Below are 19,858 nucleotides of genomic sequence, written 5' to 3' on the forward strand. Positions count from 1 at the left end.
AAATAAACACAGACATAAGCATACACATGCACATACATGCATATACAGATTTTAAAGATAGGTTTGGAGCCACATTATAACAGTGTTTTTTTTTAACACTGTTTTATATAGCTTGTTTTAAAACCTAACAATATGTCATTTCCTCTAGTCAATATATCCATATTCATTGATTCCATGGCTGCAGAGTGGTTCTTTTGAAAGAGATATAACATTGTTTACTGAATGTACTCATTATTGATGGACATTTAGATTGCTGACAATCTTCTCTGTTAAAAGCAGTGCTGCAATAAGCACCTTTGTGCATATATACTTTAACCTTAGCTGATATTTCTGGAACAGGACCTGCTACAATATAGGGCATGTACATATTTAAAGTCTTTGATACATTATTTCAAACTGAGGCTTAAAATCTCTAACTGTTAATACTCCCCTGATTATGACCAGCGTGTGGGAGTGGCTATCTCCTGATACCTCAGCCTACTCTAGTTATTAGAAAATATTTAAACTTTAAAAAATCTAGCTGGTGATAATATCTTATTTTAGTCTCATTTCTTGGATCATTAGTGAATGTTTAATAGCTATTTCAATTTCTTCATTTCTGACTTTTTGTCCCTTTTATTATTGAAGTACTTTTTTTTTCCTATTGAGTGTTAGGAACATATTTTATACCTAGAGTATTAATCATTTTGTGGATTATGTTAGGAACATATTTTATACCTAGAGTATTAATCCTTTTATGCTGCAAACCTTTTTTTTTTTTTTACAAGACTGTTTATTTGCTTGTTATTGTATATTATGGTAGGGTCTTGCTGGTTGAAGACTTAAAAATATTTCTCTGGTCAAAATGCAGGAATTTCCTAAAAACAATAAAGAATTTGAAATCTATCATTATTTTGACTTTTGGTTTATGCCTTTGGAATGAAGCTTATTCCCTGTACAAAGATTAAATAATTATTCACTTTTTTTTTCTTTTCTTTCCTGACTTCTTAAAGCTTTTCAGTAATTGCTACACTCTTGCTGTCCAAACTGTTTGCTCTCTTTCTGTTCCAGCTAAGTCTCTTTTCTCTTCTCCTGTCCACCCCTCTCCACTTCCAACAGCATGTCTATGTTAGGTTCCTATCTTATTCTAGCAGGAATACTCTCCCATCCTTCCCCAGCTTTAACCAATATGTCCAGTGTCCAATTCTTTTTTCTACCTCAAGACTGACCCAAGACTCTCTTCCTTCATGGCTGTTCTTGCCTAAACATCTCTTCTCTTCACTTCAAGTCAATATGACACAATTTGGCATTTAATTACTCCCTCTGTGGCATGCATATCCTCTGTTTCCTCAAATAAATTATCAACTTTTCAGAGCAAGAATAATACCATAATCTCCTTCTTTCTTGTCCAAACCACCCTATCCAGTGCCTACCTAAGAGAGAGCTCCATGAACATGCACTGATTGATATCTTTTATTTCACATTCTGAAATTCCAAGTTCCAAATCCCTTCTTAATAACTATCCGATATGAAATAAATGGACACAATGCTGGACTGCAAGATATTGTAATTCAACACAGTGCACAAACACTGAAAAATCTCATTTCCCTCTTTTCCAAAACTCCTTCAGATGAAAAATATACAAAAGTATAGGAGAGAGCAGATGTGCTCAGTCACCTGTTTTTGTTTGGTTTGGTTTTGGGTTTTTTTTAGTTGAGTCAACGTTGACATGAAAGTAAACATGTGAATAAGTAAGAAGCAAGCAGATACTTTACAGGAAGAAAAAAAAAAAAAAACGCCAAGAAACTTGAGGCAAATTTTCAGCTTTATATTTTTTCCTAGTTTTATGTAAGTATCTTTAGAATCAAAAGTGAAATATTGGGGCACCTGGGTGGCTCTGGCCTTTGGCTCAGGTCATGATCCCAGGATCCTGGGATGGAGCCCACATAGGGGTTCCCTGCTCTGTGGGGAACCTGCTTCTTCCTCTCTCTCTGCCTCTCCCCCTGCTTGCACTCATGCTATCTCTCTCTCTCTCTCTCTTCCTTCCCCCGCCGTCAAATAAATAAGTAAAATCTTACCAAAAAGTGAAATACCATTTTGAAAGTAAAAAGTAAAAAAGAAAACTATAAGAGAAACACAGATAAGTATGGAGTAGGTTTCATTATATTTTCCTGAAAATATGAAAATTATTTTTAAAGATTCTATTTACTTATTCATGACAGACACAGAGAGAGGCAGAGACATAGGCAGTCTTGCATCCCAAGATGCAAGGACCTCAGGATCACGACCTGAGCCAAAGGCAGACATTTAGCCACTAAGCCATCGAGGTGCCCTGAAAATCTGAAAATTATAAAATCAATTAAAAGGATGTTTAGAGAGTGAGGCCATCCATTCTTTACTCAGTAAATGTTGACTAGCACTTACTATGTACAAGTCCATGTTGTAGGACCAGAAGGCAACATAAAAAAGAAACAGACAAGATTCTTTACTCTGGCAGTTAGTGGGATACACCAAAGGAAAGGAAAAAGTAGTTAAGTGTCCGAAGAGTGTCTGTAAGTGAAAAGAGTTCAGGATACGGAACAGTAACTCCCATGTAGTTAACTAATTGAACACCTACTATATGCCAGACAAGGATCAACGGTAACATAGCTTGAAGATCCTTGAGATGGCCTTTGTTTTTTGAGCATGCAATGCTTCGAAAGAGTAGCCATGATAGCTGGAAGAAGATTAACAGAGGGGACAAATCAAAGTCTAGTTAATGCTACATGTGAATAAGTTTGAAAGATTTTTGAAAACTCAATGTCAGCTGGAGAAACTAAAACAAACTCAACCCTTTCATTCCCCAATGAATAACCTCGAAATTATCTAGTTAGAACCCGATACCACACCCAGAGCCCGTGCTGGCCTCACTGAAAGCATTTTTAAGCATGGGGTTTAGCTCTAGGGAAGGAAGAGCTGACACTCTATAAGCTTGCTGTAAGAAAATAACACCCCATTCCCTCCTCTAATTTAGTTACTTTAGGGAACAAAAGGCATCCTGGGAACTTAAATGAGGAAAGTGCAAGTATTGTGAAATGCAGCAATGTAAAAACCAGACAATTTCCCAATAGATTCATCTCGGACTGCAGGGTGAGTTTTCTATGGAGCACTGAGACAGACTTGCATTGCTTTCCAAAATAAAACAACAATAAAAAAGAAAAATTCATGTGAGAAGTATGAGAAATATTGAAAGTGGATCTCTCTACATGATTTCAATCCAGCTGATTGCAGAGATGGATGCCAGAGAAGCATAATGGAAGTGCAAAGAAATGTTTCAATGAATAGCATTGATCTGAGCTATCAAAAGGATTCGTACTCCATTATACTCATGTATGGAGTCAATTCTGAGTCTTTCAGTCACCCTCTCCTTACCATTATCACTAATAACAATCTCTTGGAGTTAATAGTTCTTATTTATATTTTATCATCTTCATAATATGTTAATATATTGGCATTCTTTACAGAACACTGAAACACGTTACTACCAGTCTAATATCGATCATCAAGACATCTGATCAAATAACTAAATATTCCTGTGGTGGAAAGCACTGGCAGGAAACTGAAATATGAAAAGGTAAGGAAACCCTGGGGAAATGACATTAAAGCAACTTCTAGAACAAAAGCCGGGCCTTCCAGAACCATGCTTAACACACTGAGTCTTTTCACCTAACCAAAGTGCTACTGTCATTTCTGATTATTAAATTCCTTTCCCAGACTTTGTTAAAAATGCTTCTGCTTGTACTAAATCTATATGAAGTATGGTACACTGTTGGTTTTTAAACATGGGTGAAAAATGGTGAGATTTCTAGTTGTAAAATGGGAAAATGCTGAATTGGCTCTAGTATATTGAACTAAGCTCTGTATCCCACCTCACATATATCAAAGTAAGAGAAAAAAAATCATCTTGGCAGGTTCATGTTTAGAAAAAGTCCTCAAATTGCCAAAGTGGTACATGAAGCTTGGCCATCAGACTTTGAAATGTGTGCTTAGTTCTGTGAAATGTGACTATGTGAGAAAATTAAGCATTATTGGAAATACGTGTCCTTGGTCTAATTTTTTGTATACGAAGAAGAAACTCTTGAAGCTTTATGGTCTACTATCTTCTACACAGATTTTAGTTAGTAAATATTTCTAGATAAATCCAGTAGAGCATTTTCTACAGGTAAACTTTTGGTTTATTCTTTATTTTGCCATATTTTGACTTGATCAATTGGAAGTAAGAAACAGGACAAGTCAAAGGAAAATGAAATAAAATCAGATTTCACATAGGTTCATTAGATTTTTCCAAAGATACCTTTTCCAGCTCAATTAATATACCGTGACATTTCCCCTATGGTCAAGTAGCACCAAACACATCTGACAAATAAGGGTATCACAAAATATAGTTAGCAGTATTCCCAAGATAATAATGTACAAAGAAAAATCCTGATGCCCAAACCCTTGAGACACAAAATATTTGTTCTAGGATAAAAATCCCTCAGTGATATTCTAATCAGTTGGGAAGATCTAGGCTGCTGGAAGCTGTCCTTGCCTGCTGTTGTTCCTTCAACTTGGTATATGAGGTGGCAGACAAAGAAAGTCAGCCTGAAACAGTGATGTCCACATAAAATGTCTGATCAACTCTGAAACAGTAGCACCTCTGACCCCAAGCACCTGTTGGGATCCTAATAAAGGTGTCACAAAGAAAATAAGACATTTCTGTTTCTGCCAAATGTGAGATGTTTCCTCTCAGCTCAAACCTCAATTAGAAAGCTCACCTTTTCACCAAAAGGAGCACACCACAGCCCTTATCACCAAAACACAAAGGGAAAGATGGATCCTGCAGGATGCAGAGTCAGGTGTAGGAATCCAGGTATAAAGGACAATCCTCGTGTAAGAGGAAACTTGTCAAGGCCTTTCTCAGTGTTTAAAGAAACTATTTAGGGATCCCTGGGTGGCGCAGCGGTTTGGCACCTGCCTTTGGCCCAGGGCGCGATCCTGGAGACCTGGGATCGAATCCCACATCGGGCTCCCGGTGCATGGAGCCTGCTTCTCCCTCTGCCTGTGTCTCTGACTCTCTCTCTCTCTCTCTCTCTCTCTCTGTGACTATCATAAATAAATAAATAGAAAAAAAATTTAAAAAAAAATAAAGAAACTATTTAGAGGGAATAACACCTCCTTAGAAAAATCATTGACTCTATCTTATATTTAAATGAGTACCTTGTACATATACTGCAGCATGATTCATAATGGCAAAATAGCGGCAAAAAGAAATAAATGCCCATCAGTGGGTATCACCTGCATAGTACTGGTACAAATGCACTAAGAACAGTTATCCTGAAAATAAACAAGATATATGTCTAATGACTTGGTGAAGATGTCACAAAGTATTTTTATTGAGAAAAGGAGTAAAATAATCTGTTCAGTATGATCCCATATATCATAGATTGATTTTATGTTTGTGCAGACATAAAGAATACTGTAGAAGGACACATATGATTTTATTTAATTTTTTAAAGATTTTATTTATTTATTTAAGACAGAATAAGAGAGAGGGCACAAGCAGGGAGGAAAATCAGAGGGAGAGGGAGAAGCAGACTCCTCACTGAGCAGGGAGACCAATGCAGGGCTCAATCCCAGGATCCTGGGATCATGACCTGAGCAGAAGGCAGACGCTTAACCAACTGAGCCACCCAGGTGCCCCAATCCACAAGATTTTATTATTAATATTGGTTCTTTCTTAGAGTTCTGACAGAACAGTGTGTTGTCCTGAAGGAGATTACTAATATTCTTTATACATCTTGAATTGTTTCACTAGATGCAATGAGTAGGATTACCTTGCAATAGAAAAATTTACTAAGTATTGAGGAATTACATATATAGAAACTATATGTTGTGAAAATGGTAATAAGAACCTTGATGCAAAAAAAGAACATGATAGAGAAAAAAAATGCAGAACAAACATACAAGAATCAGTACAACTTGGAAAAATCAAGAGGTATCCAAACCAAAAACACAGTCTGTTCCCTTAGCCACAACTAGGTTACTGTTTTCATACATTCCTTGGTGAGAACGGCTTTGAAATTTCCATCAGAATCATATCTTGTATCATCTGTCATTACTTTAGATGTGTGTTTATACCTGCTTAGTTAATTGTATAGGGAAGGTATATAGACTTCTCTTTTCAAAATAGGAATCCCATCATTCTTGCCTCACATTTAAAGTGGTCTTTCCAAGTTTTTGAGTTAAAAAAATCCATGTCAGTATTTTTGTAGACCATTATGTGGCATGGGTAGATGATATACAGGTAATAGACTCAAGAACCCCTGGGGAGCAAAGCAGACAAAGGGATGGGCCTAATGCTCAACCTGTCTCCCAGCTCTTTAGCTAAGTTCAACTCCTGATATGTCCCATTCTCTGCCAACCCAAGAAAGGAAGCCACATATACAAGCTGATATTTTTGGCAATTGCTCAGGAATGGCCTCTGTCATTCCCTCCAAACCACCATCACTACCATTTAGTCCTGACCTACTTGCTTACTCTCGTCCCCAAGTTCCAAATACTGGCTACTTAGATGTCTTTGAAATCCACTCTGCCCCTCCCTGAGTTGGCATATGTTCTGATGCTCTTGCCAGCATCTTGGAATGCAATGCTGTGGCAGTAGTTCTTTGCTTTGCCTTTTTTTTTTCTTTTTTTTTTCTTGCCCCTCCCCACTCCTTTCCTTTTTTTCTTCTTTTCTTTTTCAATTACAGCTTCTGACTTAGTTCACCTCTGCTATCATAGTGTGTTCCATTAGCTAGTGACATAAACCAACAGCAGCCAACAGTCCTAGGGTACCTTGGCCCACATGTTTCAGGAAGGAAAGGTGAGACGGAGAGATTGTCTCAACCTGTATATATAAAGAAAAGTACTTTAACAAGACTTACTTCTGGTATACAAGATGCCCTTTGACATAAAGCACCATAGAGATAAAGATGGCATTAAGCAAGTCTGGTTTGAAAAATCACTGCTTTCCAAAATTAATTAATTAATTGATTAAAAAAATAATATATAAAACTTAAAAATCACTGCTTTCAGCAATGCTCAAATGTGCAAGACACTGAACAAAACAAATTAATACATTCTGAAAACCTTTCATTATGTACTCAGTCTGCATCAGGCACTCAATTGGATACTGCAGGACACTCATAGATGAAGACCTCATGGTCCTAGACCACAAGGGATTCACAGACCAACTCTGACACAAATATGATCCTGAGGAATAAAAGTATGTTCAAAAAGCCAAAAATAAATTTATGTGACAAAGCACAAAAGGAAGAAAGTTAAAACCCAATCCTACTCTACTTTAGAAAGAAGTAGGGGAGCAGGATTATAACTACAAAGATAAGAGGGGACTGGAAATTAAGAGAATAAGAAGGAGGATATAGAAGTTTAGGAACTAAAAGCAAGGATGCAGGTGCACATGGATGGCTCAGAGGTTGGGTGCCTGCCTTCTTGGTTCAGGGCATGATCCTAGATCCCGGGGTCCTGGGATGGAGTCCCCCATTAGGCTCCCTGCAGGGAGCTTGCTTCTCCCTCTGCCTATGTCTCTGCCTCTGTCTCTGTGTCTCTCATAAATAAATAAATAAAATCTTTAAAGAATAATAAAAGCAAGCAGGCAAATAATGCAAATCCATAGCTGAAAACTGAGGAGAGGAGCAGGCAGGTAAGCAGGAAAGAGCAAATGGAGTAGAAGCTGTGGTATAGAAAGAAAAGAATTTGTTCCCCCAGGAAGAGTGATGTGGGTAAGGCAGGGAGATGCAGGCACTTCGGACAGCCATCCAAAATGGAATAAAGATGGGGAAGTGAGGAAAATGAACATGGCAGGAACGAGGGACCATGACTAAGAATAATAGCTAACCTCTATTAACACACATTCTTCAATGACCATGTTGAAATCCAGACCCTCTGTGCACCAGGACACACCCTCTAACACACACATGTGCCAGGAGTCCAGAGCATTGAGATGCATTTGCACACACATCCTCAGTGCAGCTACTCCGTGGATCCTTTCATCACGCCGGATGGCCTGCGAACAGTATGGCTCTATGGTGAGCACTTTGCATTTGCTCGACCCTCACGCCAATATAGTTTCGCCGGTTTTATCATTTATATTTATGCTGTGATATTGCCCTCTCAAAGCCAGATCCTTTCTCCCCTGAACAACATAGCTTCACTCATTATTATATTTTTAAGCATGTATGGATTTTATATGAATATTTTACATAGAGAAATTCCAAAATACGTGTTAAAATTTGATTCCAGAGACTTTCTGAAAACCACTCCTCTTTCCAATCAAAAGCATCAAGAAAGCTTTTATCCAGATTCTCTCTGAGAACTACTGATAGGAAGTCAGAACAAATAAAGCAAGTGCTGGAGGTTACCAAGTGCCTCAACGTATGAAAAACTCCAACAAAGCACTAAGTTTGTCTTCACAAGCATTGATTTTTTTTCCACAAGATACCAAAAGCCTCAACTATATGACTCCTCCATATAAAGTTCTATATTCACGTTAAAATTTTCCCCAAAGACGGTTCTTCAATTTGTAAATTATATTTCCTTTGCCATGTAGCTCTTATTGTTTGCCTCTGTAAAGGAAAACAAACAGCCAAATTCCAGAAATTTGAAAAGTGGAATAAGATGCTGGCCTTTCTATTTTCTGTTTCTTCTTCTCTTTGTTTTACCTTTCTTGGTACTTCTCATAAGTCACCTCTTAAATTAAAATTGTAGAACTGCCGTTTTTTTCTACCATGCTATTGACAGTCTCATCACTAAAAGCTTTGAAGATCATTAGAATTTCTGCTGTATAAATATTATTATATTATTTGAGAAAAATAATTAGAGTCAATGATCAAAATTTCTAAAAAATGTTATCAAAAAGGGGGAAAGAGAATAGATACCTAAACTTGTATAATATCAGTATATATTGGGTCATGGGAAGATACTATGTTTTTAAAAGAAAGGGAAATTATCAGTTATCCTATTTTAATGAGGCTTGTCTTTTTTTGCTATCAACATAGAAAGAAAGAAGAAAGAATGAAAGAAAGAAAGAAATAAGGAAAGAAAGAAAGAAAGAAAGAAAGAAAGAAAGAAAGAAAGAAAGAAAGAAAGAAAGAAAATGAAAAGACCTGGAAAGAACAGGTATATGTCGCTTTGCCCCTTCAAATTCCCCTTGGTCTTTTAGACTCAGACAAAAATCAGAACCACTGAAATAATCCTTAAAGTTTCCAGAAGTGTGTGAGCGTGTTATGTGTGTGAGAGATAAATCAAAACTGATTCATTGAATTTGCTGATGAAATTCAGTGAGATCTGGCTAGAGAGCTGGGAAGGAAAATTGAGTAATTAGGTAGAGAATCAAAACATTGGGTGATTATGAGACTTCTCCCTGGAAGAGTTGGGAAGTGAGTGGATTTTTAGGTACAAGTGTATGGGTGAAGTTAGAGAAAGAAAACAAAAACAAAAACACCTCCTTTTTAAGATTAAGTTGGGAGAAAATGGTCATGCCGTGAGCCTGTGACATGACTGTCTTGTATCACTGGGACAAGAATGAGTATGAAGGAAGCCCTCACATGAGGCTCAGGACTGGAGAAACAGTATCTTCAGGGTGCCCCACACTTCTGCAAGTAATGGTAGGTCTGGTTGGAGTGTGCATACTTATAGGTACATGGATTCTTTAAGAGACACATGTATTCAAGAGAAGTGATTCTGGGTAAATAACCATGGACACTGAGGAACACAAGGAGGTGGCCGTTTTAATACATGCAACGAATCCATGACCCAATTTACAAACAGAAGAATTTAGAAAGATTATGCCATAAAGTACATATCATGCCATTGACTTGCCTCCTGTCTCTACCCCTAAGCTGGAAGTGCAGGGAAACACCTGTTACATTCGAGGTCTTTTTTTTTTTTTTTTTCAATTGGTGGTAAACAATTCCACCAATTGCACAATGAAAAAATTCTGTGAGCCTGGCACCCAGATCTGGATCTCTCAGTTGCTCTTGCTGCCAAAGGTCAATCCAATGTGTCTGCTTTTGACATATTTTAGCCAAAGAATGCTAATGACATTTTCCGAAACGCTGTGCTGTTCCACCATGTGTCCCGCCCCGGAAATTTGGGATTTCTAAAATGCAGAGATATCTTCAATGCCAAAAAAGCCACAATAGGTAGAGATATGGCCAGCTTTTCAAGCTTTCTGACCATTTTAGGAACCCACTAAAACACTGACAAGATGACAAGAATGCACTGCCTCCAAACCAAAGAGAAAACAGTGAAACTAAAAGCGATAAACGTTTGTTTGCATATCAACAAAACATAACTCACTGTCGACTTTACTCATCGTTCTATTTAGTCCCTTGATAATCTTTGTACCTCAAGAAATGCTGTGCATTAGATTTTTTTCACATTGCAAGAACACCCTCATGTGCAAGATGATGGCCCAAAATTCACAGGCACAGATAAATGAATTTACTTGCACTCGAAGAGTTTTGGCAGCAAAATTATAAAAGCTCTTTAGATATTCTGTTGCAAGAAAAAAATTCTAATTCGATGTGCAAGATGAATGCATATTAATATCTTTGTTAGTTTGTGGGATGGGAGCTACTAAGACAAAAATATGAAGGTTTTAAAATGACTCATCACTACTCCCGTTGCTAAAAGAAGTCACTAAACTTGTAGAGAAATTCTTCCATGTTCATTGACCTATCTCTTCTGATTTCTTTTCCTTATCTTTTTCCAGCTTATTAACAAAGTTAAACACAAGAACAAGAACAAGCCAGGAAGGGAAAATCTGCCATTGTTAACACGAAGTCTAGTTGTCCTAATAATAATAATGTTTAAAAGCAGTGGTTAAAAAAAAAAGAAGAAGCAGTGGTTAATTTTTTGGAATAACTTTTAAAAAGGACATCAGAATTTTATGCTTTTTCAGAATTTCCTGCCTTATACTGAAACACAACATCCTTATTTCTAATGGTTCAGTTTGAATTGGTATGCACAGCAAGGGACAAGAGGCCTAGGGGCCGAAAGCCAAGGCCGAGGGTAATTCAGGAGTGTCACAACCCTTCCAGGGATGAGTACCAAGTCAAAAAAAAAATGTTTTTCTCATCTCTTGAGACGAGGTGAAGAAATGAAACATCGTAAGTATGTCAGATGGGTTTTTTGTATGATACACTAGAAAACAATCTCTGAAATTTTATTTCAAGCTTTGTACACACTCCTTCTTATCCACTCGAAACTAGCTAGGAGCTCAAAAGTATATTTCCTTGAATGCTAAGTCACCTCAACAGGAGCTATAGTCAGGGTGCCACCACCCAATTTATGTGAGTGATAAGTTTTAAAAGGGGCAATATGAGAGTTTACAGACATCGATAATAGCTTCAAATGTGACTCACATATGTAAGGAAACCTTTTAAGGTATCTTAACTGGTTCCAGAAACCCAGATAGTTAGTATTCTGTTTTCCATTTTCGTTTTCATTAAATCGTCAACAATCAGCAATGTGACTAAGATAAATAGCAGTACATGAGATAAAAATGGGAAGGCTTCTCAAAAACTCCTTAAATTCTATGCATGATTCATATTCAGCTTGAAAACCATTAGTTAAGAATGAAATAGCCAAAGATTCTAGCATATGAAGTGTGATGTATACCAACTTCTTAACCCTACAATATAATGGTAGGAAAGCTGACTCTGAAACAAAAACTCCATACCTAAAATAATTAGTACCAATACTTAGAATATAGCAAGATTTATTTTTCTTCCATTGTCTCTTACTTTCCACACAATAAGACAGGACATTATCCGGGTTGCCTGAAAATGTATGTAGTCAAGTCTATTTTTTCTATCTGGCTATCATTCATAAAAACAAAATTCAAGGTTCTATTTACTTTATTTTCAAAAATATATTTTATTTATTTATTCATGAGAGACACTGAGACAGAGAGGCAGAGACGTAGGCAGAGAGAGAAGCAGACTTTGTGCAGGGAGCCTGACGTGGGACTGGATCCTGGGACTCCAGGATAATTCCCTGAGCTGAAGGCAGACGCTCAACCGCTGAGCCACCCAAGTGTCCCTCTATTTACTTTCATTAATTCAGCTAATAGGAGCTTTTGGGGGAATAAGAAGGGTACTTAGTGAGAAAAAGAGAGAAAGATAACGGTTGTGCTTATGTGTCCCGGAGAAGTAATTCTCTTCCTCCTCGTCCTCCGTATACTATAGTTACTATAGTATTCTTTTCTCATGTTTTAAAGGCTACTATTCAGCAATTTAGGGATTTTAAGGATTTATAACCTCCAGTCAAAATAGTATTTCATCTATCAATTGTCATTTCCATATTGGCACTAGCTCCTAGTTTCATTCACAAAACTAGGGTTGTCAGGGCCTTAATGAGGCAATCCTTCTGCCTTCATCACCCCACTGGTTAGGCCAAACATATGCCTACCCATTCAGTTCTGAAACCACCTGCAGAGAGGAAGTTAAATGAAGAAAAGGAAAGCATCACACTGTCACCATCTTTGGATAAGCTCTAATTTTACCCAAAGGAGAAAACTTTAACCACAATAACAAAGCTGGCAATGACCATGATTAAATGATGCCTGTCATTCTGTCCTACCCCTGGGAGCTGCTCTCCACCCACTCCCAGGTGATGGATGTGTTTCTCTTGGGACACTGGGTTTAAATTGGCAAAGGAAGCAGACAGTTAAATTCATCAATCACCAGAGTGGGCAAAGCAGTATTTGATCTGCTCTGGAGAAAGGATGGGGACCTGAACAAAACTCATTGACAGCACAAAACCAAGGTCATCTCCCAGTACCACGAATACATCAAAGCAGGCTCATTTAGTCTCAAAGTGTGAGTCACAAATACTAAGCCTGGAAGAGATCTTAGAGAACCTGAAACCAATCCATTGACACACAAATCAGAGAATTCCCTCCCTCCACAAAAATAAAACAAAACCAGAATCCATGTCTCAGCATTTATTATCCATACTCTTGAAATTTGTGATCTATTAGATGTCGATGTTCTGAATTCCAAAGCTATATCCAGTTACTGATCCCACATGGTATATACTTCCTGACCAGTAAATCTACATGAAAAAAAAAAGTTTAAATGTGAACAAATTTGCTGCTTATATCAACATGAAAAACAAAACAAAAGAATCCAACTTATCTCTGTCAACCCCCTCTTTTTTTTTTCCTTTTCCAAATTGCTTTTTAATGTCTGAAATTTGAAAACCAACAGCTACTTCTATAGGCTTTTTCAAGACCCTGAAAACAGTGACTTACTAGTAAATCTCTTATTAGTATCCTATAGATTCACAAGCTCAAGAAAACTCAAGATGACAGGTTTCATGAAGATTTTCTTTCAAAAACTTTATAGTTTAAGCATCCCATGAAAAATAAATCTCTTTATTATGATATCCTGCTAAAGAGATAGACCCAAAAGTGTGTCCCTTTGTATATACTTCTTAACAGTGGCCACAAAGGAACAATAGGCATGCAAAACCAAATACTATATTTCCAAATATCTGAAAAAAGAATCATACCACCACCTATTTTGTTCTCCTCATTACCTATCACTCTTTTTTAGGGATAAATGGCCTGATGATTTTCTTACAATAGTTCCACAGCTTAAAGCAGCAAAAAACATTTATAAATTTTTTTAAAAAGCAAAAAAGTTATGATTTCAAAACAGAAATGAGAAATTCACTTTTGTTATTTGAATGTGTGCTGCATGGAAAATCATTATGATCCTTCCACTTGCAAATGTTTCGGACCCTTCGGTAAATATGTTTTCTAATTAAACAGTAACTCTGTTTAAAATAAAAATTGGTATGATAGGTCCATGTCCATTTTCAAAAAGTGTATTTTTCAATGACATCCAAGATAGGTCAGCATTTTCCCACTACTGCAAAAAACAGCAATGTGTATCCTCAACGCAGGTATTACAACACATAAATACACTGTTGCCCTGGCTCTCCCTCTGGTTCCATCTGCTCTCTTGCTGTGCAACAGCTATAGCATAAAAAAGCCTATTCTCACACGCTTTTGATATTACACTATTTAATCACATACAGCTGTGGCTTACGAGACTGTTAGAAAACACAATTTTAATGTAGTACTCGAAGCCAATTGTGGATAAACATCAACCATTTACTCCGAACAAGAAGTCCGACACTAAAAAGATTTTCTTTTAAAGGAAAAGACTGGTTTTCTTAGAATTTGGCATGGACGTAATTGTGACTGAGCCCTCTCTCTGCCAAAAAGACTGATAATGTCAAAAAGGATTGTGTAAAATCATATTAGTGCAATAATGAAGCTTTCCAGAATTCCTGGAGCCAGAAAGACCTGAAATGAACTTACATCCTACTTCTCTTCTTTTGCTTCCCTCCCTGCAAATCACCCCTACCTCCAACCCTCTAATAGATTTAATTACTTCAGAGAAATAATTTTGATTTATAATTCTATTGTTCTTTTCCCAAACTGAGAGAAAGCGAAAGGAAGCTGTTAGGAAGATACTGTTAGAACAAATTGACATGAGGTTTCTTTTGAATTAAGAATGATTCTGGAGAGAAAGACAACAACAACATGAACTTTTTACATATCTCCTCCTTTTAGCTAGGCACTAAACTTAGTACTGTGAAAACAATGACTGCATTATAGAAAAGACAATTCCAAAGATAATTTAATATGGGGGGGGGTAAAGAAAACAGGACAACTAGAAAGGGAGAGTGGCCCCTTGTTACTATTTTTCTCTTATTCAAAACCAATTAAAATTGTGTACATTCTCAAATGAGACAAACAAGATTTATCATAGTTTCATGCTATCATATTACCGCCTGAGGCAAAAGAAATATTTGGAGTTGTACCTCAAAGTTCTCTTGCTGGACGATTTTTAGAAAACCAGTTTTGTATGTTTCAGCCTTTCAAAGGAAAACAGAACTTGGGAGTTTTCAAGGCTGTTTTAAAACTGGCAAGTTACCAACTCTGGCTATCAATGCAAATCTGAGGCAGGAAGTACTAAGGAAATTCTAAACTCTTTCCCTCCCTCTGCAAGATTTTCAACATTTTCATGTGCAAGAAGTATGTTAAGGGGTTGTCCTGTTTTGCTTTTGAAGGATCTGTACAGTCACATCTTTGAGAATATCCCTTGCCCCATAGGAGCCTCTCTCTTCCTTTCCCTACTCCTTAGTCCTTCGTCCTTCGTGTTTCAAGTGTTTGCTCTTTCTATGGCACAATCACTCGGGCTCTAGCTAGACTTTGAGAGATGGGCAGCTGTCCAGGCTGCAGATGGTTGGAAACTCAGCCTGAAGTCAGTGTGCAGTTGATGAGTTACTCCTTATACCTGACCCCAACTTCACACCAGGTTCTGAATACGATCTGAGTACCACCAGCCACAAAAACTCTGTTGGGTCCCACAGATCTTTCTGCAAGATCTTCAGGGGCAGCAGATGGTCAAAGGCGGGAAAGCAGCGTGAGTAGAAACCATGCCCTGGATCGGTAGAAACATCATGACCTGGTCAGGGTAAGGAAATGGAAGGAAGGACTAGCTGCTGTGTGCGTTTGGATGCATTTTAAAGTTTTGGGAAGATGATAAAGTTTTCCAGGTACCACACATGAGGGAAATATCTTTCTCAGCAACAAAGTATCAATTCACCAGGCTGTGACCATGTTTTACTCTTTTTAGCCTTCCTAGTTATGATTAAGTTGCTTTTCCAAGAAACCCCCCACAAAATAACTCAGATTGCCATTCACCCTGGGTCTCACAATGCAATAGCAACAGGTTGCTTGCTTTGAATGGGCTATAACAAAATTGCTGAGAAATATTAGGTTATGACTCAATCAAACGTGATTATGGATATTATCATTAAGCTAATGAGCTATTTTTTGGTCCCCTTTCTCTAAAATTTGCTGATTATTCTGGTGGCCTTCAAACAGCAAATTCGTTTTGATGAAGATTTTTTAAAAAATCTGGCTATGGCTCTTATGTAAATATTAAAACATGTCATCAAGATTGCTTCTTTTCTGCTCAATCACAAACAATGTTTCTTTTTTAAATTGCTTCTTTTAATAGGGGGGAAAATGGCCAAAAGAAAACTGACAAATGACAGCTTTTAATGCGAGGTCTTGGAAAGCATGCCTACTAGAACAATACCGCTACAAGATAGCTATCAGCTAGTCATTGGGTTTTCATTTTACTTCTATGTACATTTATCTAATATAATAATTTAAGCATTTGGAAAATTATTCAAAGGGAGAAAAGCATAAGTAACTTATTTCTAATTTCTTTTTCTTTTTAAGCAACAAAGGTAGTGAATTAGTTCTAAAGTAATGGGAAAATAAGAGGAGCAGAGAAAGCAGGGAAGTGCCCCAAGTTTTTCTAAAACTTTAATTGCATTTGAGGAAAGGGAAACCTTTCCATTTGTTTAAACATCCTACTCTCATTTTGTTTTATCATAAGAAAAGAGCAGCTGTAGCTAACACACACATTTAAGTAGAAAGAAAAGGTTCAGTATTTTGTACTGTCTGAATAAATGCAATAATACACCTTTGAGTTCTTTAAGAACCCCATAAAGACTTTTCACCCCAAACTAATGTCAGTAAATGGCTTTTGTTGATTAGTTAAAAACACCTGGTTTTACAGGACAGCTTAAGTTATGATGTCACCAGAATATGACTTTTATAGTCAACCACAGAACTCTATTTTTATCAACCATAAATATTCTTTATGTATCAGTATCATTTTAAATAGCTCTGATTTTTAAAATAGATTATAACTATAAGCCAAGGCTAGGACTGTAGATTTTGTGAATTCCACCAAGGCTTGCTTACCAAATAAACATGAGCAGCATGTATTCCCCTCAGAATTATTATAGGTAATATTTTAAGATAAAAATATAAAAGGAGCAAAAAGACAACACTGAAATAACCCAGTTGTTTTCATGCTATACTGGGTCATGATAATACTTTCTTACATAGTATTCATGCTGCCAGAAAGTCCCCACATTTTAAAGTATGATTGACCCTTTTCTCATTCCCTGTGTGCCCAAGTTTCAAAGCAGGGCACGTTTTCACATGTTCAGCTTCCAGGAATGTTATTAATGTCTATCATTTCAGAGCCACCGAAACAGTATTCGACAACTTCACAGCTCTGTCGAAAGTTTACAACATAATAATCAATATGAACTACCATGATAGCCAAAGTAGCTGATCCTATATTCCCCACCACCCTGATCTGATTACCCGAATATCAGTTGAGGTCACCTAATGGATCTAGCTTCTTTAAAAATGTTCCAGAAGTTGATGGCTTTGACTAGCTTGAAAGTAACAAGATCCAGATGCCGCCTGTCTACACAACACTAAACTACACAGGACCCCAAAACAGATTTTTTTTAAATTCCCTCTATGTTTTTCAGGCTCTCCTCTTTTCCCTCACCACTGCACTTTCTCTCTTTACCTCAATCTCTCTCTCTCTCTCTCTCTCCCAGTCTCTCTCTTACACACACACACACACACACACACACACTTCCCATCAGTGTAGCTCATCCAACATCCTGTCCTTAATATAATGTGCACGACATTATTTCCTGCTAGCAATAAGTTAAAAGAAATCTCAGGCAGGAAAGCAATTATTCCATTCATTTTTATCTAAAGTTTCCTTTCTGAATACACTTCATAGTCAAAAACAAGAACCAAAAAGAAAGCATGAATTTTGAAACATTTGGAAAAATTTAGCCAAATGAGTAAAAGGGATGGAATGTCTGATATTTTTCTTTTTTTTTTTTTTTATTTATGATAGTCACACAGAGAGAGAGAGAGACAGGCAGAGACACAGGCAGAGGGAGAAGCAGGCTCCATGTACCAGGAGCCCAACGTGGGATTCGAGCCCGGGTCTCCAGGATCACACCCTGGGCCAAAGGCAGGCGCCAAACCGCTGCGCCACCCAGGGATCCCTGTCTGATATTTTTCTTGGAACGCTTGGGTTTGTTGTTTTTATTTCTTGGGGGGGGGGGGATGAGGAATGACTATAAATTTCCTCTTTTAGACTTGCCCTTGCTTTGCCATTTCCTTGAGGAAGGCAGACAGCATTCTCCACCCAATCCCCCAAAGAGTTAAAACTCACTGCACTGCACGGGAGCAGGAGGGCTGGTCTACTAAAGCAGCAGCCCCACAAACTCAATGCTCACAAGGGCAAAAAGCAATGTGAGTAGACCTTGCAGGGGCAGGGCGAGTCATGGAGCGATTGAAAAAGAAAGAAAAAAAAGCACAATTTTTAATAGAATTCTGAAAGTCTGCTGCCTCGTCTGGTTTACAAATAGGCATTGTTGGAGGAGACAGAATAAATAAGAGCTAACTACAGCATGAATTACCAAACACTAATCCCATCAACGAGCCCTGGTGGCAGCACAGATCACTCAGGCACGCCTTGTTCACTCTCAGCATATTTATTTATTAAGAAGACAGTGGAGTCTGGCTAATGCGATACAAAATTAATATCATCTGTAAAGAAACACAAGCCATATGTTCGAAGCGGTACCTCTACCGACACCCTCCCCCCCCCAACTCAATCAAGTCCAATTTAACTGACAAATTGGAGCAGTGATTTCACACCTGGGAGCCTTTCATGTCTGAACTGCAGGATAAAGTTCATGGTTGGCACTGCCCACTGCTTAGTTACGTGGGCTTTCCACTGGCCCCGTAATGATCATTCGCGCACACGCATAAAGACTAAAGTATTTAACCAATTCGTGTCCAATTATCATCAGTTATATTTCATCCCGTTTCAAGACCCACAGGCCTCCTGATGGCAGCCAGCACAGAAAAACAGAGCTTCGAAAAGTAAAGAACATCTATTGTAAAGCTCCAAACTTCAGTCTCTAGAGTCTTGATCACCCTCCATATAAGATAAAATATGTAAGGCAAATACACAAAAACAAAAGCACACCAAACAAACTCTAAGGGACGTCAGTTAGTCGTACTATGCCTTCCCACACCCTTCTTTCATTCTATACTCCGTGATTAAAAGTTTGAGTTGCCCCCACGCTGGTGCATCCTATCCAGTGAGAAAAACCCTTTAAGAGCCACAAAGAACAGCTCACCCGAAAAGCCTCTGAAATTGTATTGTTGTTCCTGATAATCACTGTCACAATCTCCTTTCTAACAACCCTGTCCATCTGCAAAGCACTTTACTACGGATATCAGGAACATTTTTATGTTGCCAAATAACAACAAAGGAACACGAGCGAAACTATTATCTCTGCTAAAAGAGAAAAACCACAATCCCAGGGCTTGCTTTCTTCTCATATTCTCCTCTGCCTCATTAACTCCATTGGTATGTTACTAATTTCAAAGAAGCAGGAAGAGGTGATGGGAAGGGGAGGTAAATAATAATCCACATGCCTGTTTCCCATCCCAAGTGCAGGATACCACACTGCTTGCCAGACTGTGGGTCGAGCCATACCTTGGTTTAGAGACAGTGAGGATAGTAGTAAGTGTACTGGGGGTACATTTGTGGCTGATCCAGGCGTTTGCCCATGTAGCTGGAATCTTTATGTCTGAGGCAGGGAACTCGATGACAGGGTATAGTGCCCCAGGCCGAGCGTCCTCTTAAACCACTATTCCTGAGGGTCCCGATGACTGATGAGGCTTCAGAGATCCTTCGTCTTCCACCACTCGCTAGTTCCAAGACGGCAGGAATTTAAAAAAGAAACACACCGAAAAGAAAAAAAAGAAGAAAGAAAGAAAGAAAAAGAGAAAAAAGGAAAGGTATTGGTAGAACAACACACACACACACACACACACACACACACACAGCCTCCCAGATCT

General features: G+C 37.9%; 1 protein-coding gene and 1 long non-coding RNA gene across 22 annotated transcripts in view; both read right to left on the reverse strand.

The window, feature by feature from the left end:
• RBMS3 (RNA binding motif single stranded interacting protein 3) overlaps positions 1 to 19,858 on the reverse strand; it is a 1,727,904-nt gene that overhangs the window by 663,215 nt on the left and 1,044,831 nt on the right. The gene's annotated exons all lie outside the window — the stretch shown is intronic.
• Positions 12,995 to 19,850, reverse strand: LOC121478552. The gene is made up of 2 exons (XR_005984512.1): positions 19,494 to 19,850; positions 12,995 to 13,119 (listed from the first exon to the last, which is right to left on the reverse strand). It is a non-coding gene; the product is annotated as an uncharacterized LOC121478552 (long non-coding RNA).

This window comes from Vulpes lagopus, chromosome 19 (genome assembly GCF_018345385.1).
Source record: "Vulpes lagopus strain Blue_001 chromosome 19, ASM1834538v1, whole genome shotgun sequence".
NCBI classification, from domain to species: domain Eukaryota; kingdom Metazoa; phylum Chordata; class Mammalia; order Carnivora; family Canidae; genus Vulpes; species Vulpes lagopus.